The following is a 25,818-nucleotide window of genomic DNA, read 5'->3' as shown; positions in this document are numbered from 1 at the left end:
ACAGTGGATGTGGCAGAGGGATGTTACATCTCCGTTCCCTCCTCAGGGAACGAGGGTTACAAACCTAACTGAGACGTTCACTTTCGTACAGTCACTCCGAGTAATGTCAGTGACTGACGAATGGGGGTCCCAATTAAATCATGCCACTCGGCTGTCTTCCAGTGTAAGCATGACTACCCTGTCCGAAGACTAGTACGGACGAAGATATGCTAAGATGCCTACCCGTAGGGAGGATTTGGAATACACATATGACCAGGTAAGGGCTGCATATGGAAAATCACTGGGTTACCAGCCGCAGGTGGATTTTTAACCCCAGGAGGCAGCAAGCATGCCAAGGGAAGACACCTGCTCAATGAGGCTTACGGTGGAAATACACGTGTGGGGGGGGGTCGCCCCTGGAGGGGACATGGAGGCACCTGGCCGGACACGAGGGTCTGGGCTAGATAGGGCAGACTTACTGGCGTCTGCATCGACAGTGCTGGAGGAGATCAGGGCTTCCGGGGAAGCTCACCTGAGGAAATATCGCACGTATCCAGTCCGTGGAGTGGAATGGCGAGCAAGCAAAGACACCTGAGCCTAGTCCATTACCGGCCACTTGAAGAGGCGAGTACACAGCCGGACACAGGCTCCACTCAGAGATTGTAAAATCTGGCGAATGTGTTTTGTTTTTAGTCTGTTAGCGGAGCACCATGCACTAAAGCCCAAGAGGAGGCCACACTCTGAGTGGAGTGCGCCCTAACCCCAAGGGGACATGGACGCCCCAGCGTCTGGTAAACCAAAGCAATGGTGTCCACTATCCAGTGCGACAACCTCTGCTTTGAGAGAGCCTTCCGTTCAGCTTTCCACCATAACAGACCAGAGCTGGTCTGAGGTCCTGAAACACTGCTTCAAGGTTCGAAAGATCGGGACGCGGGTGCCAAAGGGTGCCCCATCTCTGAGAGAGGAGGTCCTGCCTCAGAGGAATCGGCCAGAGAGGTGCTGTCACAAGGAGTAGGAGTTCTGAGAACCAGGTCTGGCTGTGCCAGTACGGGGCAACCAATATGACCTGCTCCTTGTCCTCCCTGACCTTGCACAGAATCCGTGTGAGAAAGGTCACTGGGGGTAATGCATATTTATACAGGCCCCTGTGCGCCAGTGCATCCGTGCCGAGCATGCCCTCAGTCAGGGTATAATACAGACTGCAATGGGAAGAGTCGTGGGAGGCAAACAGATCTACCTGCGCGTCGCCGAACAGATCCCAAATCAGCTGGACCGTCTGTGGATAGAGTTTCCATTCCCCAGGGAGTGGCTGAAGCCGTGAGAGCTTGTTGGCTGCACAGTTCATTATCCCTGGGATATGGACAGCACGGAGGGACCTCAGATGCTTCTGACTCCATAAGATGAGATGGCAGTTGAGTTGGGACATGCGGCGGGAGCGTAGACCGCCCTGGTGGTTGATGTACGCTACAATAGCCGTGTTGTCTAAGCTGACTAGTACGTGTTGACCCTTCAGGAACACTCGGAAGCGATGCAGGGCGAACCTTACTGCCAGCAACTCGAGGCAATTGACATGCAGGAGGTGCTGGGGTCCTGTCCATTGCACATGGCACCCCAGCCCGTGGTGGAGGCATCTCTTGGCACAACAATATGCCTGGAAACTCGTTCTAAGGGCACACCGGCCCGTAGAAAGCTGAGGTTTGACCACGGGGTGTCTGTTGCCGGCCCAAGTCACTGGGACCCGGAGCATGCCAGACTGCCATGCCCATCTAGGGACTTGATCGCGAAGCCAGTGCTGAAGCGGTCTCATATGAAGCAATCCGAGCGCCGTCACCGCGGCTGCAGATGCCATATGCCCCAGGAGCCTCTGAAATAGTTTCAGTGGAACCGCACTCTTGCTCTCGATCTGACGGAGGCAAGTCAGCAGTGACGTTGCGCGCTCGCCGGTAAGCTGCGCGCACATGGCAACCGAGTTGATCTCCATACCAAGAAAAGAGATCCTCTGCACTGGGCAGAGTTTGTTCTTCTCCCAGTTGACCTGAAGGCCCAGACTGGCTAAGTAGTGGAGAACCAGATCTCTGTGTTCACACACCTGCTCCCGAGAGTAACTCTATCCTGAATAGACATCAATACATCTGAGGTCCCGTATACTGCCCCTCGAAAGCAAACTGATGAACGGTCTGTGTCAAGGTAGGATGGAGACATGAAAATAAGCTTCCTTTAGGTCGATTGCTGCAAACCAATCGGCTGGACGAACGCATTCAAAAAGGCGTTTCACTGTCAACATCCTGAAAGGAAGCCTGTCCGTGGTTCGGTTCGGTTCGGCCCAACCATGGTAAGCAGACTCCCCAGAAGTTACAAACTGAATCGCATAGCCGAGCCTGATGTTCCTAGCAACCCAGCGGGACCGTCCCAGAAGCTCTAGCCAGGCTCCCAGGAACTGCACCAGTGGGGTCACTCGGATCACAGACGTTCCCTGGGTGGGGCAGCATTACCGGCCCGGAAGTGGAAGTCTGCATCTTGACAGAGGAGACCAGGGAGTTGTCCGCATCAGGAGGGCGCCAACAGACCCATCAGTCCAAGCACTAGCGGGTAGCAGTGTGCGAGAGGCAGAGCACAGCTGAATCGTCATCCCAAAAGGACTCTAGCCCACATTGGGATGCGGCATCGGGATCATCAGGGTTCTTTATACCACAGCACAGCCCTCAGGTCACCCTGGCCACCAGCCAAAGTACCATCTCTCTCGGAGATGGTAGATTGGGGTGTGGCAGAGGGGACTCTCTCCTTTACAGAGACAATTGAGTCTTGACCACAACATCACAATGGTCATGTCCCCACAGAGGGAACACAGCACATCCACAAACACTGTCCGAACGTGCTGAAGCCCAAACATGTCAAGCAGTGAATGTGCCAAAAGACAGCAACGGAGATCAATTGCACCCGGAAGTGCGGGCAAACCGTCTTGAAAAAAAAAAAAAAAAAACCTGCAGAATACCAAAGTGCCCAGGGAAAACACACACAGCTGTTGCAGATCACTGCACAGATCAGCAGGCAGGCAATGTGATATCGCTGGAACGCGCCGTTACACCAACACCCTGGAGAACCGCTTGTCTCGAAGACGGAAGAGAGAACTTCAGCTATATAAATGTAATGAATTATTATTATTATTATTATTTACTTCAGGATTCAGGCTTGCAGGAGTGAAGAGATGCTCTTGGCCCCAAAGCAGAAATATAATGCAATCATGCCAGCTACTTCCTTATATACACACGTGGTTGTGTGGGGTTACGCTATGCAAATTCCGCATGCCCATGGCATTGACACTGCCATTGGGCGTTTTCTAGATGTCGAAGATGATTGGTTTCTAGGCAAAACTCCCCATTTGTCAGTCACTGTCATTACTCGGAGTAACTGAACGAAAGGGAACTCAGCTACACAAAAGATTGAAGAAGTTTGACAATCTTCCATTTGAACAATATCACACAAGCAAGACTGCTGTTGTTCTGAATATTCAGCATAACTGCAACTGTGTACAGTGGTTTATTAAAAAAAGAATAAATATTGAAGTACTTACGTTACTGACGGTAGTTTGTGTTTCGTCTGCCGGTCAAAGCGAGTCAAAGCAGGTTTGTGGAGCGGCTCAGACTGATTCACACATTTACACTGACGTGTTGGAAGAGCTCTTCATTCACTGCTTACACTGTAAAAACACATTTTAAAGGTTGTGGATCTGATGCAAGTTTACAGACAAATATTATTTGATGCTTCTATGATATTAGACTGCGTAACATTACTAGCCTATAATAAAATTAGGGCCGGGACTAATCTAATTAATTAAAGGCTTTGTAATTAATTAATCGAAATTAATCGCATTTTAATTGCATATAAATATTTGACCTGAGAACAATGAGAAGTAATTTTTCACATGTATTTTAAGTATCCCATTGAATAATGACTGAATACATAAGCTTAATCAACAAAATATTGTTTATTTATTTCAGTCCAGCAGACCAGTGCAATGTTTGCCATTAAGTGTAGCAAAAGCATATTTGTGATATTTGAGGCTCGATGTGATGCGGTGATACGCTAATTCCTTGTTGTATAGCTTGCACACAACCATGCTCTTGACAACGCTTCCATTGACGACGCTTCCAGTTTTTTAAAACAAAATTTCCCATCCACGGGGCCAAGCAAAGCAGTCTCATCAGCTTCTCCGCTCATGTTCACTCATGCCCTGCGTCTCGTAGTTCACTAGTCAGGGCACTGATCAGGACATAAGTCAATGGGCTGCCTCCCTGATCAGTGCCCTGACCACTGAACTAGGGAGCTGATTGAGACGCACCCATGGTTTGTTGTTGTCGTGACTCCGGAGCGAGCGCTAGTTGGTGTTCCAGTATAACCGGTCCGTCGAAACTCATTCATTGAAAAACGTTCCGCGGTGCAAAAATAAGGGGGGGTAATTTTTTTTTTTTTTTGCATAATTAATTAACGCGTTAAAGTCACGTAATTAATTAATCTTAATTAATGCGTTAAAGTCCCAGCCCTAAATAAAATATAATGAATTTCAAACCTGAACCAAAGATATTTTTATTAAACGATTAACACCCTGTTAGTCTTTAGTCTGCCACAAAAAAACACTACATTAAAATCGTGAACTCAAATGTTATTGTGAAAAGAAAGGCGGGAGAGTTGCAGGGCGCTTCACCCTCTGCAGACAGTTTTTAATGTTTATCAGACAATAACTACTCAAGATTTTACTTTACTATAATTTTCAGGACAATTATGGCCAGATTCGGGATTCGGGACTGTCCCGAATTTTTTGGGACGTCTGGTCACCCTACACGGAGATAATCTCATGATCTTACCTGGAATCATAATATTCATCATTCATGCACATCATTATTCACAGATGATGATGTTCATAAGCCGATCATCTAAAATCAATCTCATGAACCTAAAATGGAAAGGACCTGGAAGAAAACTTCCAAAACTCCATTTTCATTTCTTCTACACTGATTCTACATAAACAAACATAGAGTCACCAAGCTGAACAACGTGTTGATGTTTGACTAAAGGCTGGACACAATGACACAATAATTCACACAGAGACAACATGATCTTACCGGGAATCATAATAATCATCAAACTACAAGACGGATGATGGTGTATATGAGCCGATCATTTCGTTATCAAATCAATCTCAAGAACATAATATGGACAGGACCTGAAAGAAATCTTCCAAAGCTGCATTTAACATCTCCATTTTCATTTCTTCTCCACTGTTCCACATAAACAAGCTCTAGAGAGTCAACAAGCTGAACAACATGTGCTGACGTTTGACTAAAGGCTGAACACAATGACACAATAATTCACACAGAGACGACATGATCTTACCGGGAATCAGACTGAAGACGCCTGAAGACGCTGCTCATCTGAAGATGATGGTGTTTATGAGCTGCTCAGCTCTTTTATAGCCTGAATTAACTCCAGAAACATCAAGCAAAGATGCATTAAACATCATTAACACTTAATGCAACCGCAACCACATCAGCAATCAACAAACAAAACCAAACATCAGAACAGAAAAACACTTAAAGAAAGAGCCCGAGTGTTATAGAAAGGAAAATGAACAGCCAGAAATACAGTGATATAATACTGAGATCATACTGTAAGTTTATCAGATTATGATTATGAACTGAGAGCAGAATAAAGACAAAATCACAGTTTGATCCGCCACATCGATCCGTCAGTAAACTTTGAGTTAAGGCTGCAACATACTCCGCAAGAACAGAGAAAAAAATTCTTGCTCCCAGGGCTGCAAGAACAAAATGACGTAATTTTTTTCTCGCAGCTCTGATTTGGGAGTTCTCACAGCTTGTTCTCGACACATCGCCTGAGCAGAACTTTTTTCTTGCGGGTGTCCGAGAACTATTGTGATTGGTCAGACATTTGATCGGCAGAGAAACGCAGATGATCGGCACCTGCTTTTCTCGTGAAGTATGGAATGTACTGCCACAAACTTTGTTCTTGTTCTTGCCACCTCGAGAAAACGAACACATTTCTTTGTTCTTGCAGAGTATGTTCCAAGCTTTAGTTCGATTCTGCACTCGCTTTAATAATGTTCTGCCTCTGATTATAATTATTAACACTTGATGTAGTGATGAATGTAAAGTATACTGACTGTATCCACACGAGAAATGGCCATTTCTCTTAAAGATTTACAGATCATTACAACATGTGCGTTCCAAATGTTAAATTATGTGTGTTAATATTAGAGAAAACCTAATTGATGTTCAAATATTGTGAACACTACAGCTGACTTTCACAGTACGGCACACTTTAAAAATAATCAAACAGCATCGTAGCTTAATGACAGTAAATAATGACATTAATAAACACTTTCATTAACATGTTGATAGTGAACACAAAAGCCATGTGATATATGTCACACATTCTTTATGCATTCTTTAAAGTTTCAGTCATGAAGGATTTAACTTGAAGCACTTCTCTGAAGTCTCATAATGGCTTTGGTTTCTGCCATTAGAAAACACTTCCCTGATGGAGTGAATGTGGGAGATACTGTCCTTCGATTTTCAAAAGCTTGTTATCAAAAGATTCATTAGAAGTTGCACATGTCCTCATTTTCCATCAGCATGAATTCATTATCGATGTCACAAACCATTTCTAAAATAACAAATGTTTACTGTTTCTACTGAAGGTATTACAATACAACATTAAATCAATAATAATACTAAAAAAAAGGATTTTAAATACAGAAATGTTGGACTTCTGAAAAGTATAATCATGTACATGTACTCAGTTCTTGGTTTGGGACCTTTTGCATGAATTACTGCCTCAATGCGGCGTGGCATGGATGCTCTCAGCCTGTGGCTCTGCTCAGGTGTTATGAAGGCCAGGATGCTTCAGTAGTGGCCTTCAGCTCTTCTGCATTGTTCGGTCTCATGTCTCTTATCTTCCTCTTGGTAATGCTCCATAGATTCTCTATGGGCCTCAGGTCAGGCGAGTTTGCTGGCCAATCAAGCATGGTCATTGAACCAGGTTTTGGTACTTTTGGCAGTGTGTGCGGGTGCCAAGTCCTGCTGGAAAATAAAGTCTGCATCTGCAAAAGCTTGTCTGTTGAAGGAAGCATGAAGTGCTCTAAATTGTCCTGGTATAAAAGGGCGTTGACTCTGGACGTAATAAAGCACAGTAAACCAACACCAACGATGACAAACCAAAGCTGACTGTGGAAACGTCACACTGGACTTCAAGCTTCTCGGACTGTATGCCTCTCCATTCTTCCTCCACACTCTGGGACATTGGTTTCCAAATGAGATGCAAGATTTGCTCTCATCAGAAGAGAGGACTGGACCACTGAGCAACGAACCAGTTCTTTATTTCTTTAGCCCAGGAAAGACGCTTCTGGTGACATTTGAAGCCCATGTCCAGGATCCGTCTGTGTGTGGTGGCTCTTGATGCAGTAACTCCAGCCTCAGTCCACTCCATGTGAAGCTCCCTCACACATTTAAATGGCCTTTTCCCGACAATCCTCCCAGGCTGCGGTAATCTCTGCTACTTGTGCACCTTTTTTTCCCCATACCCTTCCCTTCCACTTAACTTTCTATTAATGTCATTTGATACAGCACTTTGAGAACATCCAACTTCTTTTGCAATGACCTTTTGAGGCTTTCCCTCCTTGTTGGGGTCAGCGGATCTTCCCCATGATTGTGAATCTACTGAACCAGACGGAAGCTGTGTCCTAAAGTAAAGGCCACACACTTAGAAGGCCACATTTGAAGTACGATTATGGCACAGCCGTGACAAAGGCTTGCCCTGATTGAAAAGTGACTTGGAATGTGCCCTTTGTTTCTCGACCAATTGAAGGCTACAACAGATAGAGGCTTCGTAGACTACCCTACCCCAGAATTAATTGTGCTCAGGTGGCTAGAATTTATATTCGAAAGAACATGGCGGGAAAGAGTTCTGTGGTGTCCAAGGAGTTTACATTTAAATGTAAGTATTATGTTATATTTTATTGAAAGAGTTAGTGGATCAAGTGTTAAATGCCATGGGTGTTTTTTTTTATTAAAGTTTTATTACTAAAAATGTATTTGCTATGGACAGCTTAATTTCTTACGTGATCTGAGGCAAAAAGTTGATCAAATTGAGAGGTCAAAGCGACCACCTATTTACGGGGGGAAAAAACTTGGCCAGTTTAGCTTGGCGGTAAGGCGACAGGTAATGTTTCCTTTAGGCTGAAACTTTGCTGAAATTATTTTGCCTGCTGTTGTTAACAGGCATGGTTTATTTGCTCTGCCTTAGGATGGCTAGTGTCCTGGGACAGGTGAAGGAGTAAGTGGAAAACCCACTGCTGCAACTTGGCAGTGGTTTGTCCTCATGGATAAGGTGTTGGGACAGAGGCCTTCAAACATCCCCTCTGTTCTAACTGCCTCCATCCCTGAGGAAATGCCAGGGCCAAGTTCAGCATTGGGTGAGCAGGAAGAGGAGGAGCAAAACGCACAAAGAAAGAGAGCGAGAGGATGAACTGGTGGAGCTTCTGAGGGAGGACATCAAAGAGAGAATGAGGAGAGAAGAGCGAAGGACAGTCGGGAGCGAATGGACAGACTGTTTTCTCTTCTTGGGAGAGTGGTTAACAAATATGTTTTGTTATCGTGGGTCAGAGCGTGCTGTCTGAATGATAGAGAGCACCTACTTCACTGTATTCACAGTCATTTTGTTCTTCTGAATAGCAATGCATAACGCATTGATTACTACTGTGAAAACATTCACAGCATCATTTTATTTTGGGGAATGACAGAGAGATGACATTAATATACAATTTTTTTCTTGCTATTCTTTTATTCTTAAAGGTAGGGTAGGACGGACTGATCTAAAACACTTTTGTCCGAATTTGTTTAAACTTTCTTTATATGTCAATACATAATTAAAATGTAAGTTCTCTGAAAAAGAGAGTATAAAAACTGAGTAACTCTAGACTTTTTAATCTGCAGTAAACACCGCTCATTATTTTCGTTCGGGCCGAAACAAATGATTGGCTTGGGCGACTGTCACTCTCTCTTGCTACCATGGCGACCACCGCTTTCGCTCCAGGATCCACCCACATGCGCGCGCTCGTTTGATTTGAGCAGTTCAAGAGGCAAGAAACCTCGGCAAAATAATGGCAGAGAAGGAGCATTCAAAACTCACAGTGCCGGGTTTTACAGTCAGCGAAGGCAAACAATGCAAAAGAGGAAGACAGAACGAGAAAAGGCAATGCACAGAAAGTCTCTAAACAAAGAAATCAAACGCGAGTAAATATCAGCGATGGTGAGAACTGAGGGACCTGAAAAACGCCTCATTGCTGCTGTATTTCTGCTGGACAGGTCATCTTTCATTTTGATTATACATTTTTTTGGTTTATGTTTTCATGAAGCATGTATCACTAGTACATGAAGCTGCCTAATATAGCTAACATAACATTACTTAGCATAAAGTTACAATATTATACACTTAGCCATTAGTAGAGATGATAAATACTCAATATGCTTAGCTCAAGTTGATCGCTGTCGCGTTGAATATTCGCAAAATTAACTTTAGATAACAAAATGCATGTGTAAAAGCGAGTACACCGCATACAGGAACTTTTTTTAGAGCTAAGTTAGCTTTAGCTACTGCTAATCAACAATGCTTTCATCATGGAAACTCTTACATGCAAAACACTGTATATGTTATGAATCTTACACGAAATTCATCTTCATCACAGTATAACTGATGTTATTGAAAAAACATGATGCTACCCGTTTTCTTTGCCTTGTAAATATAACTAACTCGTTACCAAATCAGACAAAAATATATTTTAAACTTTACCAGGAGGCTATCGGTATTCTAGCTTGATAGTGAGGACTAAAGACATCTTATTTGTTTAAATTCATAATGATAAAGTTAGATGTTTTATTATATGTGATTCTGACATGATGTCACTACATGCACACCGCTGGTCTGAGGTAAATAATGCGTCTTCCAGCTGATTGGTCGGTGAGGCGCGTTCATGTGTTTTGGGGGCGTGGCTTTGGAAAGAGCCCAGAAGGGAGAAGGTGGAGTGAATGGAAATAATGAGCTGTCTTTAAAACAGCCGTGAGAGGTCTACAGACACTCAATTTTTATACTTTCTTTTTCAGAGTACTTACATTTTAATTATGTATTGATATATAAAGAAAGTTTAAAGAATCTTGTAAAAAAAAGTTTTTTAACCAATTCCTACCTATCCTACCTTTAAGTGTAACTTATCAATACAATACAAAATCACTATTTTAGTTAAGTAATATTTAGGAGATATTTAATATATAACATAATATTTAAATGACTCAATACTTTTTAAAATGCAAGATTTTTAAAAATGGAATAAGGAACTATACAGCATGAATGATTATAGTTTTTTCCCCCAGTGTTATTATCAATCTTTGCCATTAAAATTAAAGTTGCATGGGTTGTCAATGTGGTGTTCACTTCTATGACTCTCTTTGAGAATATTGTTTGACAAACACTCCTTTCTACCCTTTGAGGTAAGACTTAAATTAGTGAAGGCCACAAATACAAAATGCTTAACATTTGACTTGTTGATAAGGAAATCATTATATATTTTTAAAAGGATCAGGATCACACAAAGTATTAAAATAAAAATGGTTTTGATACCACAAATAATTAAAACCATATTCACCCGTTCCTTCTGCAAACCACTTGTCCTATATGTAAGGGATAATGTACACTCAGCCGGTTGTTATCTCAGAATAAACCCCTCCAGAGTGATCAGGACCCCGAGGCGAAGCGGAGCGTCTCTCTGAAGGGGTTTATTCTGCGATAACAACCGGCTGGGTGGACATTATCCCGCTTATTACACGGCTACTAGTCTCAAATAAATAATTATTAGACCCAAAATATTGTCTCGAGATTAAATATTTTATTAGCTCTTACGCAAAGCTTCCGTGAAGGAAAACAGTTCCAACCTGCTTTAAGCCTTTATCTATTGCTGCTAAATGTTGAGAATGAATGCTGAAAGGGTTAGTTCAGCCAAAAATGAAACCAAGCCTATGATTTACTCACCCTCAAGTTATCGTAGGTGTATATTCTTCTTTCAGACAAATACAATCAGAGTTATATTTAAAAAGTCCAGGCTAACGTTAATCCCAGCAGTAGTTGTAGTTGTGTTTGAAGTCCATAAAAATGCAGCTGTCCGTCAAATAATGTGCTCCACACGACTCCGATGGGTTAATAGAGCCTTCTGATTCCAATCGATGCGTTTGTGAGAAAAATATCCATATTAAAAACTTTATAAAGGAAACCTGCCTTGATGTCTTCCATTGTAACCCACGACTGTTTAAGCCACAAGATGGCGCCAGCGTTAAGCATAGAAGTAGTACCGGTCAAGTAACTCGTAGTACTCGTATAAGCGGGTGTTATCTGGAAATAAAGTACCGCTGGAATGTGCGATTGACCAATCAGAATCAAGTTTTAGGTTAAGACTCTAACCAACTTGGCAATATTTCCCACATCACTGTGAGTGAATTGCTTTGGCTAAATCGAATGCTGGTTGTTCTGGATGTGCCTTAATGCTTTTCTGGTCATGACGGAAAAGCCTGTGATGTTCACGCTCACCATTGGACTAGTTAAAATATGTACTTCAGAAACAATCACACAGAGGAGTTCCCCAGAGCAAAACTGAATTACTGGTGATTTACTCTGCAACCTCAGTAAAAAGGATGGACTTTTCCTTTGAAATTGATGGAATTTATATTAAGCCTTCTTCACCTGTCCATAATCTTGGTGTCTTATTTGACTCATCTCTATCTTTGACTCTCATATCTATTGTCGTTAAAAACTTTTTTCCATCTTCATAATATTGCACGTCTTTGATCTTCTCTCACACAGGCTGACGCTGAAATATTAATTCATGCATTTATCACATCCCGTCTGGATTACTGGACTTTTTAAAAAAAACTATTGCAAGGTTACAGTATGTTCAAAACTCACCAGTTCTCACCTCAACCAGCCACTCACATAACTCCTCTACTGCGTGATCTTCACAGGCTACCTCTGGGATCACTTATTCACTTTCAGGTGTTCTACTTCTAACATGTAATGCATTAAATGGTATTGCACCTCCATATATGTCCGACCTACTCCACCACTACTCTCCTGCTTGGTCCTTCAGAACATCTGAGCTTGGTCTTTTGTCTGTTCTTCGTTTCGGTTGTCTACTTTAGGTCGTAGGTAATTTAGACTCAATGCTCCTAAATTATGGAATTTGCTTCCCTTACCATTACATAATAAATCATCTCTGTCTACCTTCAAGACCCTTTCGATTTGAGTCGAGAAGCCCAGCTAAAGACACTATTTAAAATCTATTTTGAAATATAGCTGCAACCAGCAATTCCGGGGCCAAGCGCAAAAAAGAAAATAAGACATGTCAACGTGGCTGGGAGTGACCAGCTGCAACAATTAACCATTAAAGACTTATTAACATAAGCCCAGACAAAGTAGACATAAAATTATACATAAAGCAAAAAAAAAAAAAAGATGTAATAAAGTATCACTTTTGACCAATAGATGGCGCGATGACCAAATTAGTGTGGTGTGGTCAAAGTGAGGTGACAATGACTCATGCACAGTTTGATGGCAATAAGTTATATAAGTATATATATTGGACAGTAGTGTTCGAAGTGTTTTAAGGTTATGTAAATATAAAATAAAATGGTTATATACAATCAAGAAGTTTGTGTGCGCGTGTGCCTATGTGTGTGCGTGAGTGCGTGCATGTGTGTGTGTGCGCGCATATAGATAGGGTTTATATGTAAATATATGTTTATATAGTGAAAGTGCAATACTACTAATAATAATATATAATAAAGATTTAAGTAAGTTGTTGTTTAGGTGTTGTGCTGCTGTGTTTGATATTTATGCAAATGTATGAAATGTATTTTAACTGTTGGTGAGTTGATGTCATGTCTAATTGGTCTATCTGGTCAAATCTGGGTTTTGATACTAACGGGGTATATAAATGTCCAGAATGCAGAGTTTGCACATTTGCCTATTAAGAGCGCAGATCAATCATCTTGGCATCCGAGGCAAAGAAATGTAAAGTAGGCCTAGATGAGGAAAGCACTGTAAGTTGTTATATCCACAACGTCTCTATAGTGAAATATCGGCAGAAGAAAAACTAATGTTTTAATGCCACGATTCAGGTTAGTCGGGACGATTTCCACGACGTTGCTGTTTTGCGTAGAAAAGCGCAATGTATTTCTGTGGGCGCAGAACTGCAAGAGTGCTGTGATCCGAATCTCCAAACAACCTAGTAATTATTTTCTGAATATTTTGGATGGGTTTATGTATATAGTTTGTTATTCATTTTTCCTAATTTGCTTGCATTATCTCTTTGTGTTAGGTCGTTCCCGTGAAGGGCTGGATATTTTGTGCGGATGGCACACCGAGCTGACTTGGGTCAGCGATCTGAGCTTCGTCTGGAGGGATCCTCCTTCTAAATCTAGTGGGGGAGACAGTGGGGGAGATTAAGAAAATGTTTGCAAGGCAGCATGTAAGTTGTGGATGTTTTTATTATTATTATTGTTTTAAGTGTAATAGTTTTTAATGAATGCATTTTTTTATGTATAGTTTGTTAGGTTGGCGAAGTGACTGCGGGTGGAGCACGTAAGTTTTGTGAACTTCCAAGGGCGACAGCTAGAAACACAAATCGTCATTGTGGAGGATGTGTCGGGGAAAATTCGCCTCCAAGTGTGGGAGTCTCAAGTTGGACTGCTTTTGTTGGGAAAAACGTACAAAATGTCTAACTTGAGTACAAGGGAAGTTAAATGGGAAGCTGTTTCTGAAGACTACAAAGGACAGCACCAGTAAGCGCGTTTCCATTACCCTTCAAATTGCGCAAATTGAAATTGCGAATTGAAAATACGCCCAATGGAAACGCGGCAATTTCGCAAAAACTCCCATATATCGCAAAAAAAAATTTCGCTCTCATGAGGTGGTTTTTCAGGCGATTCGAAAAAGGACATTTTCGCAAAACTGCAATGGAAACGTTTTTTTCGCATTTACAGGTCACCTGTTGCGGTGACGCATTGCTGCAACATAGGGCCTATATATTATATTTCCCACTCAATTGTGTCGTAATAACAAGATCATGTAGTTAAAAGGACATATATTTTCTCCTAATAAGGACTACGGGCTATATATACTGTAATTAAGACATATATTCAAGAAATGTATTAAAACAGAAAGAGCTAGTTTCAGCCTTACTCAAAGGCCGAGGAAACAGGCCAGTTACGCACGTCAATCCATTCCAGACGATCTTAGTTTGTTTCTTATCTAATAAACAGGCAATTAATTGATGAAACATCGATCAAAATAAAAATACAATTTATACAAAACTAAATATATTTTTTAAGAAAGACTTTCTAGTAAATAAAACTCGAAGTGATCAAAATCATGTGACTCCCCATATCTCAAACATATTGCGATTCTTACTCATGCTGCTCACTTTTCATAATCAACATATAAATTAAAATAATAATATTACAGGCTAATGTTTAGGCCTAAACGCAGCCTATTTAGTTTCGTAGTTAGGCTGTTTTCTTTAACCCACGGCCGATAAAAGCGCCGACGTTCTCATTTTTTCCTTCTTCCTTTAAGAGAGATGAAACGATTCACAATACTCTGTCATTTTTAGCTATACAGATGAGTTCAAGACATAATTATAAACTATAAACAGTCTATTTTTATTTGTGGACTCGGGGAACTAATTATTTTGCATGCACTCACTCCAAACGTGGTCTCCATTTCAAAAAAATTATTTTGTTTATTAAATGCCAATTTTTTATTTTCCAAAGCATTTCTAAATTCAGTTCAAATGCCAATCAAACGAAATATCTAGCCAAAATAACGAAAGTGGTGAAAATAAAAATAAAACATTTGAGTTAACATGCAAATGCAAACATTTCGCTCTTCTCTTTATGTGTCAACCTGCCGCGCTTAAAAGTCGATCATTCTTTACAGATGATGGTTCGGTTTGGGGAGAAGACGAGACGGAGTTCTTTATTAAACTCATAAAAGACAATAGGATTACAGTAATACTGGATTCTAAACACAGAAATGCTACATTATCATGAAGACCTTGAAGCAGATCTGACACACACACACACACACACACACACACACACCTCATATCCGTGCTTTCCTTGCCATTAATGCTTGGATAACACACACGTCTCCTTCCAATAAAAATAATGGCTAGTGTGATGGATGGGATGTACAAACATACCAAGTGCCATCATTTTGGACTGACCTATCGCGAGAGGAAAGTAATGTGTTTTAGTCGCATAACTGCAGCTATGCAAACGCTGTCATTTCGCAACAGTTTTTTATCGACATTTAAGAAATATCGCAAAAGTTTTTCGCAAATCTGTAATGGAAACGCAGCTATTGAGAAGGCGAGGTGCTTGGGTGCCTTGAAATTGTATGCACTTTTAAAAGGTGCCCTGACTGAAAAACGTTTGAGAAAGGCTGCTCCAGATCATGATTCATGACACATATTTGTTACTCACTGAAGATGTTGGAGAAACAAATCCTTTGAGAGAGGACCTCATTGCATGGGCCAACAAACATCAAATCCGACACTGTGCTTTAGATGATCTTTTAAAAGTCTTGTGTTCACAAGGACATCACACATTGCCTGCTACTGCACGCACACTTTTGAAGACTGCACGAGCAGTTGATATCCAGAATAAATCTGGAAGGCAGTACATCCATCCATCATTGCCTAAAGAAATTGAAAAAACGTTGAAGAGATATCCTTCTGAGGTGACTTCTAGAATTGATTCCCTGGAGATTTCTTTCAATATTGATGGACTTCCACTCTTCAGAAGTTCATCATAGTCAATGTGGCCTGTGTTGTGTTGAACCAGTGATTGTATTTCCCATAACACTGACATTAGGATCTCAAAGACCTTCAGATCTTGTACTTCTAGAGGATGCTGTTACAGAAATTAATAATTTACTAGAAAGTGGTCTTCCATGTGATGGAAGGATAATTCGAGCCAAGCTGAGGTGTATTGTATGTAATGCACCAGCCAGAGCAATGGTGAAAAGAACCAAGCAATGTTCTGCATATTATGGTTGTGACAAGTGTGAACAAAAAGGATTCTGGGGGAAAAAAGATGACTTATCAAGAGGTTGATGTGTTTGAATTAAGAACAGATAATTCATTTAGAGCTCAAAATCAACCAGACAACCACAATGGAAGTACACCTTTGACTGATTTACCAATTGATATGATTGGCCAGTTTCCCATTGACTATATGCACTAGGCATGCCTTGGTGTTATGAAGAAATTGTTGACCATTTGGACAAGAGGGGAAAAGGGACGAAGTAGACAAACTATGATGTCCATTGGTCAGGCAGACATAGTGAGCGCAAGGCTTCTTGATCTTCAGGGATGCATTCCTTCATGCTTTGCTAGAAAACCACGCAGTCTGCAACACCTGGAAAGGTGGAAGGCTACAGAGCTTAGACAATTCCTTGTTTATACTGGAAAGCTGTTTTTTTTACCATCCTTCTTGGTGTACAACGTACATTCAATGCTTCATCTTGCTTCCGATGCAATGACTTTTGGCTGTCTGGATGAATGCAGTGCCTTCCCATTTGAGAGTTACATGTTGAAGAGAATGGTACGCTCAGGAAAGAGTCCTCTTGTACAGATTGTGAAAAAGATCAAAGAAATCCAGGAAGGCACAACTTCACAAATTATTCAAAGAGGTAATGTCATTTCTTCAAAGCAGCCAGACAATTGCATTATTTTGGAAGATGGCAAAAGTTGTGAGGTCATCGATAAAACTGCGAGTTTTTCTGCAACCATCTTTAGGGGAAATCATCAATAATTGGAGCATAAGTGTGCCACACTGTTCTTCAAATGATCCCAAAAGAAAAAGTCAGTCAAAGTAAAAGAGCAATCAAGATCGATCAGAAGCAAAGAGTAGTCTATTTGACTATCCTTCTCAATCAAAAGTAGACATCAGCATATTTCTGGATACGTATTATGTGCACCGATTATGTGTAAGTAACTTTTTAATAAACTTATTATACCACTGATAAAAAAACTTATTATTATACCACTGATTTTTAAGCACTTTGTCTTTCAGAATGTCAACACTGTACAAAGCCTAGTGAAAAAACATCCTTACCAGATAAACAAAAGGGGAATAGGCTACAAATCCGTAGTGTTTAAATCATCATTATCTCGTTAAATCGTACACTTTTGATTTCAATTAATACTTTAGAAGTATTTATCATTATCAGTTTGTTAATACATGAACTAATGTTAAATAATTGAGCCTTATTGTAAAGTGTGACTGAACAACAAAGAATCATAATATAATTCAAACAATATCCAGGGCATACAATTGAGTCCAGAACAGAATATAAAATGTTTAAGTTTGATAATGAAAAGTCTTTAAGCACTAAGTATTTGGTGACGTGACGAGCACCATAGCGATTACAGAAATTGAAATGGCAGAAACAAAATAATCATTGCAATAATGATCCGATCATAGCATTAAGCATTTTCCTATTTAAATTCAAACTGCAACTTTTTGGGGGGCCAGACAGTGTTTTTTTTATTATAAAATGTTGTAATTTTCATATCAACTCACAAATTTGCTGTATTTATTTAGTTGACTACGTGACAGCTCATAAGCTGATGAGAAAAGCTCAAAGCTCTTCATGTCCTGAACTGTCCGATTGCACCAAGGCCAGTGTAACTGAGGCCAGCTAGTAGTAGTTGCTGTGCGAGTAAACCTCACTCCTCTGACCTCAAGAGATGCTCTAGCGACTGACACTAGAGGTTGCAGCCTTTAGCGTTCTTGTTAGAGCGTCCGACTCCCATGCCGGCGGACCCGGGTTCGAGTCCCGGTCCGAACAGAAGGGGTTACATTGGTGCCGTGACCCGGATGGGAGTGAGGTTTAGGGGGGTGAGTGTAACGGAGGCCAGCTAGTAGTAGTTGCTGTGCGAGTAAACCTCACTCCTCTGACCTCAAGAGATGCTCTAGCGACTGACGCTAGAGGTTGCAGCCTTTAGCGTTCTTGTTAGAGCGTCCGACTCCCATGCCGGCGGACCCGGGTTCGAGTCCCGGTCCGAACAGAAGGGGTTACACCAGCCAGACTGAAGAGACCGCCACTACAGCTTTTAGAGTCACACACTAATAGCACAGATGCTGAGGACAGTGTGTATGAGTACACATTCATTCTTAGTTAATAAAGTAATAAAAATAGCACAGATTTAAATAAAATAAAATAGTTTTAGGTAATATCAACACCATACCACCAGCAAAAAGACCAACTCTGCCCAATCCACCACGACCAATGAAACCAAGTAAGAATTCATCTGTTTTTTAAGTGGTGAATATTTTAATATTTTTTTAAAATAAATAAGTATTTTATTTACATACTACTATTCAAAATGGTTAGAATGGAAGGATTTTTTCAAATGTTTTTTTTTTTAAATATTGCTTGTTTGGCAACCAGGCAAACCTGTTAGGCAAAGTGTACACGGTGTAAATACACTGTTAAATGTCGCTGTAGATTTAGCAGCACATTACTGTAAAAACATACAGTACAATACTGCATTTTTATAATACAGTCATATACTGTAATTTGTATTGCATTCTGGGTAATTTTGTTTGAGCGGGAACATTTTACAGTATATTTTAGTGTTGCTGTAACTTAGCTGTAACTTGGCTGTAATATGCCAGGCAATAATACAGGACAGCTGTAAACAGCGAAAGTGCGCCCCTTGACTGACGTCAGAACACAACTTCTGGCAGCAGCTCACTCACGGATGTCTCAGTCGGGTGGATATCAGAACGTTTGGTAAGTTAATTTTTAATTTTATAATTAGGTTTCAGGATTTTACGCTTTAGTGTACATAGCTTTTAGTGTGTAAGTTTTAGTGACCGTTGCAAAAACACCGTTACAGAGTTAACTTCTTAGATGTGTATTTCCCCGCTGTCCCAGTGTTTTCACATATAACGTTAACTCGGTGAATTGCCTGGTTTATTTCGACCAAACCAGACCCGGTGATTGTTAAAACGGTGGAAAGACAAATCGAGATTGTTTTTTTCTTTGTTTCTGTCGAGTTTTAATGTGACGTTAACCGTTAACCTAATGTTTGTGTGTTTTACGATAGATCATTTTAGTCTGTGAGTTAAGTTGCTGCATTTGCAAATGGAAGCTGGTATTGAATGATATTATGATAACAAAAACATAATCTATGTAGGGATCCTTTCCGTAATGTCCGATCCGAGCCTGTCAGCAAGAAATTATTGTATTATAATAGACGTACATTGACTGCTCAAACTGCTAAAAAGATTAGCCTATCCCGGATAATGGCTGCAGACGGACTCGCGATCTGAACCAATTTGAATAAGTTGTTTAGAAAAATACGTGAAAACAAGTCTTAAAAATACAGAACTTTCCTTTGTAAATATTTAAATAAATATGCAGTGGAAAATTATTTTAAGAGAGAAAAATATCACTGACAATATTTGTCGAGTTGTACTTGTTATACTCATTTTTTATGCACAGTAGTTATTTGATATTCTATAATTTTAATTAATGTTGTTTTTAATGTGTTTAGGTCACTGCAACCCATGCATACATTGAGGCACAGCAGGGGATACCAGACACACCCAGGCTCATTATGCTTGGTAAGTAAAGTTATGTGGTTTTCAAGTAGCAATGTACTATAACAAACACATATACATAATCATACACACTCTCACTCTCATAGACACTCACTCATACACCCACTCACTCACTTACACATGCAAACACACTCATATACATAATCATACACACTCTCACTCTCATAGACACTCACTCATACATTCACTCACACATGCAAACACACTCATATACATAATCATACACACTCTCACTCTCATAGACACTCACTCATACACCCACTCACTCACTCACTCACACACACATGCAAACACACTCGTATACATAATCATACACACTCTCACTCTCATAGACACTCACTCATACACCCACTCACTCACACATGCAAACACACTCATATACATAATCATACACACTCTCATAGACACTCACTCATACACCCACCCACCTCACTCACACATGCAAACACACTCATATACATAATCATACACACTCTCACTCTCATAGACACTCACTCATACACCCACCCACTCACTCACTCACACATGCAAACACACTCATATACATAATCATACACACTCTCACTCTCATAGACACTCACTCATACACCCACTCACTCACACATGCAAACACACTCATATACATAATCATACACACTCTCATAGACACTCACTCATACACCCACCCACCTCACTCACACATGCAAACACACTCATATACATAATCATACACACTCTCACTCTCATAGACACTCACTCATACACCCACCCACTCACTCACTCACACATGCAAACACACTCATATACATAATCATACACACTCTCACTCTCATAGACACTCACTCATACACCCACTCACACATGCATACACACTCTCACTCTCATAGACACTCACTCATACACCCACTCACTCACACATGCAAACACACTCATATAGTACATTCACAAAATGTTTATACAGCTACACACTCATATACCCTGACACAGACACACTCATCCACTCACTCACTCACACATACACAAACAAACATACTTATACACACTCTCAAACATAAATATATTGCATACACACACTGATATGTGTACAGCTACACACTCATATACACTCACACATACACACTCATACACCCACTCACTCACACATACACATATACTGTACATACTCACTTACAGATTTTCGTACAGCTACACACTCACATACACGCAAACAGTCTCATTACACACACGTACTCGTATGACTCGTACATCCTCAGACAAACATACTCATACACACTCAAAGATGGTTTTACAGCCACACACACACACACACACACACACACACACACAGCTGTATTAACATATGTATTTTCATTCACACACAACATTTTATTTACTGCACATACATATACTCAATGAATGTGTACAAATAGTAATATGTAAATTGTACCATTTAAGAATGGAGTGATGCCGTTTATGGACTTTGTTGAGATAAGGTTATTTTTAAAATAAAAGATTGTAGGTAATTAACATTGCATTCTTTCATTTTCAGGACATTCAATCATGACAGCATCCATTGAGGGAAATGCTCTCTTGACTAGAGCTTGTTCAGAGGCAAGTTAATTTCTTTCTGCATTTCACTTCTGTATTGTAATTAAATCAGGTGTGCAACAGTTTAGTAAGAATTTAAAGTTGGAGGATGGGAAGAATTTTATAAATCAAATTTATTGACTGGTATGATGTTGCTAACAGGTTCCTGAATCAACCCTGAAGATGGAAATGCCAGAGTTCTACTGCGACGGAGTCAGCAAGAGGACCAAGAGGATGGTGCAGAGGAAGGTGACGGCCATCAACCCACATGTCAATAGTTTGAATGGAAAACTTCAAATTGAAGCCTACACCCACCAACCACTGTTAGTGGGACGCTTGTTGTTTTTGTTGGGTTTTTAGTTGTTGTTGCTCACCTGTCATTCTTTTACCCAACCCAATCCTCAAGTTCTGTTTTCTTGTATGTTTTTGTTTAATTTACATTTGTGCACACACAAAGGGATAGTTGACCCAAAAATTAAAATTCTGTTATCATTTACTTTTTCTTCAAGTTGTTTCAAACCTGTGTAAGTTTCTTTGATCTGTTGAACACAAAATAAGATATTTTAAAGAATGTTGGTAACCAGACAGTTGCCGGCACCCATTGACTTCCATCGTTTTTTTTTTTCCTACTATGGAAATCAATGGCTACTTCAACTGTCTGGTTACCAACATTCTTTAAAATATCTTATTTTGTGTTCAACAGATCAAAGAAACTTACACAGGTTTGAAACAACTTGAAGAAAAAGTAAATGATAGAATTTTAATTTTTTGGGGGTTAACTATCCCTTTAACAGCCATACCTGTCAATTGCTGATGAACTTAACATGCAATGGTTTTAAATTAAATGGTTTTAACAGTTTGACTGAATAAAAACAATATTTTTGACAAGAACATTGTTTGGACTGTCTTTTGATTAGCAGGTATTCTGAAGTAGCATATTGTTATATTGCTTCCTATAGATGTATATACTGTAATAACTACATTTATTATATAATTCTAATATAATATTAGTAGTAGTAGTAGTCTTTATTTTGAAAAATAAAGTAATATTTAGCAGTAATGTATCAATATAGATATTACAGTATAATACCACATAATTACAGCATAAGCAAGCCAAAATGGCAAAAATACAGTAAAATACTGTTTTGTAAATTTACAGTAATATTTTTATGTACTGTAAATTGCATTACAGTACAGTTACTGTAAATCAAAAATACAGTAACTTGCTGGCAACCGTGCTGCCAGTAATGTACTGTAAAAATACAAGAAAATTGTTAACAGTGTAGACATTCCATACAAAATTAAGAGATTAACAGATGCTTAAAAGATGTATAAATGTTTCCAGCTTAAATAAACTGTGATATCTGTCAGGAACAGGGTTTGATCTAACCTCAAATGTTTATCAGTTGTGTTTAGCTAATTGGCGTTTGTCCGCTGCGCACCGTTTATTCTTTCCTTTGATTTGTCTGCTTTTTAGTTTCATTCGTTTCTCCCTCTCTCTCTGTTCCCGTCATGCCTTGTTCTCTGTCTGCTCCTGCTGTCTGACTCATGCCTGCCCCCTGGATTTGTTCATGTTAAGGTCTTTTTTGGGGTTTGATGTATTATACTTAAACTAAATATTCTATTTTATTTATTTTTACTAAATGTATGTGTGTATGTATGAATGTTCGATTGCCACGTTGTTTTAATAAAGTTGAATTAGTTGACCTGTATGTAATTTCTACTCTTCAAAAGTGTGTTGCAGGTATTGATAATTAATTTACTGTTTGGCCCATAAATAATAGAATAAAGTCAACAATAGGCCTATATAAAAAGTATAATGTCTGACATTAAAATGAACCACAAAGCATGCTAAATGGGGAATATCTAAAGGTAACATTAAGAAAAATAAGTTGTCAGAATGTCGTCTCGCAGTCGTTGAATGTCGCGCTACAGTCCTGTCACGTCTTAATTCTACATTGTTACAATGTGGAAATGCAATGAGCCACAACGTAAACGTGTTTGCTGGGTATACACTTCAACGTTTGCCATTTTTACAATCTTACTAAATTAATTTCCATGGCAATTTATACATTTCACACCGATGAGGAGATATGAAAGTCAATAAAGACGCGGGACACGGAGCTGCTGCTACTCCTTCTGAGTGAGTGTGTGTGTGTGTGTGGCCCTGTCCCAAATGGCCCCCTAAACCCTCACGGTATTCCTCTGAGTCCGCACTGTCATGACGTAATGCCGCTTTGACTGCTGGGTAGAAGTCCTCTGCGTAGCTCTCAAACTTGCGGACTCAGCTGAAGTGCGCATCGAGGGCGCAAAGCTCACGAGCACCCTTCTTTAAGCTTTAATGACGAACGGCACACGCTTGTCTTGTGGACTTAACGGACTCGTGCATGTAATGGCCATTGTAAGTCCACAAGACCGAAAGTGCACATGAAGTGTGCCATTTGGGACAGGGCCTGTGTGTGTGAACAACGCAGTCCCAAGGCAAAAGCAATCAATCTCTGATCGATACCACTCTCTGCAAGACTAATCAATTGCCATCAGCAAACTTCATACAGTTTGCATTAACGACATTCAATAGCTTTAGTTTTTTCAGTCACAAAAACAATATTGTCTGATCACACCTCTTATTATTTTACTTTTATTTTCATTATAATTTTATTTAATTTTATAATTTGTAACCAGCACACACACCAGGAAGAATATGTGAAATGGTCATAACCGTACGGTTTACCATAAAACATCTATTAAGGCATATTAGGGCACACAGACAAAACTGGTGTTTGGAGGCTTCTAACTTTGTTTGGTCCCATAGTGAATGAACTGGGCTTAGGGGGCTAAGCTAAATGCTATCAGATCGTCACCGCACGTCAGAGAGATTAAGAGCACACACTGAGACGAGAGAGGTGTGTGTCAACTCGTCTTAGTTAAGGGAATAACATAGTTTAATATGAAAAAGCGGTGAAGTATCCCTTTAAAGTACACTTAAAGTTCCCAGTGATTTTATTCAACTCCTGGGTTCTTGATACTTTGATAATTTTATCAGATACATTTAAATTAAATGGTCCTAATAAGCTTCCTGTACAGTTCTCACGTCGCTTTTTTCCCCTTTCGAGCAGTGTTTTCTTGTCTTGCTTTAGATTTCAAACTTCATTCCTTCCCTCGAAACTCTTTTGGGATCCGCACGGCTACATCATTTGGTGGCCCAAAAAGGCAAGGGAAGAATTTGTTATAAAGTGCGAGGGAATAAAAAAGTGTCTGGTATCAGAGAATATTTTAAATACAGTGTATACCATGGTCTGTCTGAATCCTGGATTAACGTTTAATGCACAGTCGAATCACCGTCCTGCTGTTTCATTGAAGTGCACACTGCAAAATACTGCTTATCTTAGTACTTTAGTCTTGTTTCCAGTCCAAATATCGAACAATTCTTAAATCAAAATGCATCTACTAGAGAAATAAAATGACATAAGCGATATTGTCTTTGTGGCAAGCAGGTGTTGTGTCAGTTATGTTGTGTTTTTAACATTTAGCAGCAATAGATAAAGGCTTAAAGCAGGTTGGAACTGTTTTTCTTCGTGGAAGCTTTCCGTAAGAGCTAATAAAATATTTATTCTCAAGACAATATTTAGTGTCTAATTTATTTGAGACTAGTAGCCATGTAATAAGCGGGATAATGTCCACCCAGCCGGTTGTTATCTCAGAATAAACCCCTTCAGAGTGACGCTCCGCTTCGCCTCGGGGTCCGGATCACTCTGGAGGGGTTTATTCTGAGATAACAACCGGCTGGGTGGACATTATCCCTTACTTAATGCAACCTGCTTTGTGTCTAATGTGTCTTTGCCTTCATGTCGTGCATTAAAATTCTTTAATCACCATTTATGCCAGAGCAGGGATTTTAAAACAATCAGTGAGTATAAATGAAAATTACAGAAGCATAAATGCAAACTTTCTAATTCCAGATCAGCAAAAGAAAGAGGGGAAAAAGTTTCTAACAGTTTATTAAAAAACAAATTAAAAAAATCCCTGTGATTTCTTAAAGGGGGGTGAAATGCTGTTTCATGCATCCTGAGCTTTTTACACTGTTAAAGTTGGACGTTTGATAGAGTATTTCTGTTTTAAAAATACTCCTTCTGGTTTCTCACAAGTTTCGGAGAGTTTTTTTCGACTATGGGTCCGCTTGACGTCAACGGGTCAGAATGTCCTTGTAAGGGCTGTACGGCTCTTCTCCCGGAAGGGTGCGCGAGAGAGAACAAATGCACACCGCCCATAAACACTGCTGTCACTGCTGTCTCAGGACTTCACCAAAATCAACGACATCACCAAAGAAGTGTGTTTTTGATGGTGCGGTGACGATAAAGGTTCATGATCCTGCTTTGGAAGCAGCCGGTGAGTTAAACTGCTTCAGATGTCAGTGCTGTCGGCTATCGTCGCGTGAGTAAACATCAGTAAACGACACGATCGTGTATAACGTTAGTTAATTTATCAATGGAGCATGCGATCTATGGTGTGTGTTTACATTTGTTCAGCTGACCAATATAGG

At 40.1% G+C, this 25,818-nt stretch overlaps 2 long non-coding RNA genes across 2 annotated transcripts; both read left to right on the top strand.

The window, feature by feature from the left end:
• Window positions 1-12,839: 12,839 nt before the first annotated feature.
• Window positions 12,840-13,876, top strand: LOC137055669 (uncharacterized). Its single transcript, XR_010900051.1, has 3 exons — window positions 12,840-13,324; window positions 13,415-13,564; window positions 13,642-13,876. It is a non-coding gene; the product is annotated as an uncharacterized lncRNA (long non-coding RNA).
• Window positions 13,877-18,597: 4,721 nt separating this feature from the next.
• LOC137055664 (uncharacterized) lies at window positions 18,598-21,775 on the top strand. Its single transcript, XR_010900050.1, has 4 exons — window positions 18,598-18,900; window positions 19,667-19,736; window positions 21,241-21,302; window positions 21,441-21,775. It is a non-coding gene; the product is annotated as an uncharacterized lncRNA (long non-coding RNA).
• Window positions 21,776-25,818: the final 4,043 nt, after the last annotated feature.

This window comes from Pseudorasbora parva, chromosome 2, assembly GCF_024679245.1.
Source record: "Pseudorasbora parva isolate DD20220531a chromosome 2, ASM2467924v1, whole genome shotgun sequence".
NCBI classification, from domain to species: Eukaryota; Metazoa; Chordata; class Actinopteri; order Cypriniformes; family Gobionidae; genus Pseudorasbora; species Pseudorasbora parva.
This window is presented reverse-complemented; position numbering and strand designations above follow the sequence as displayed.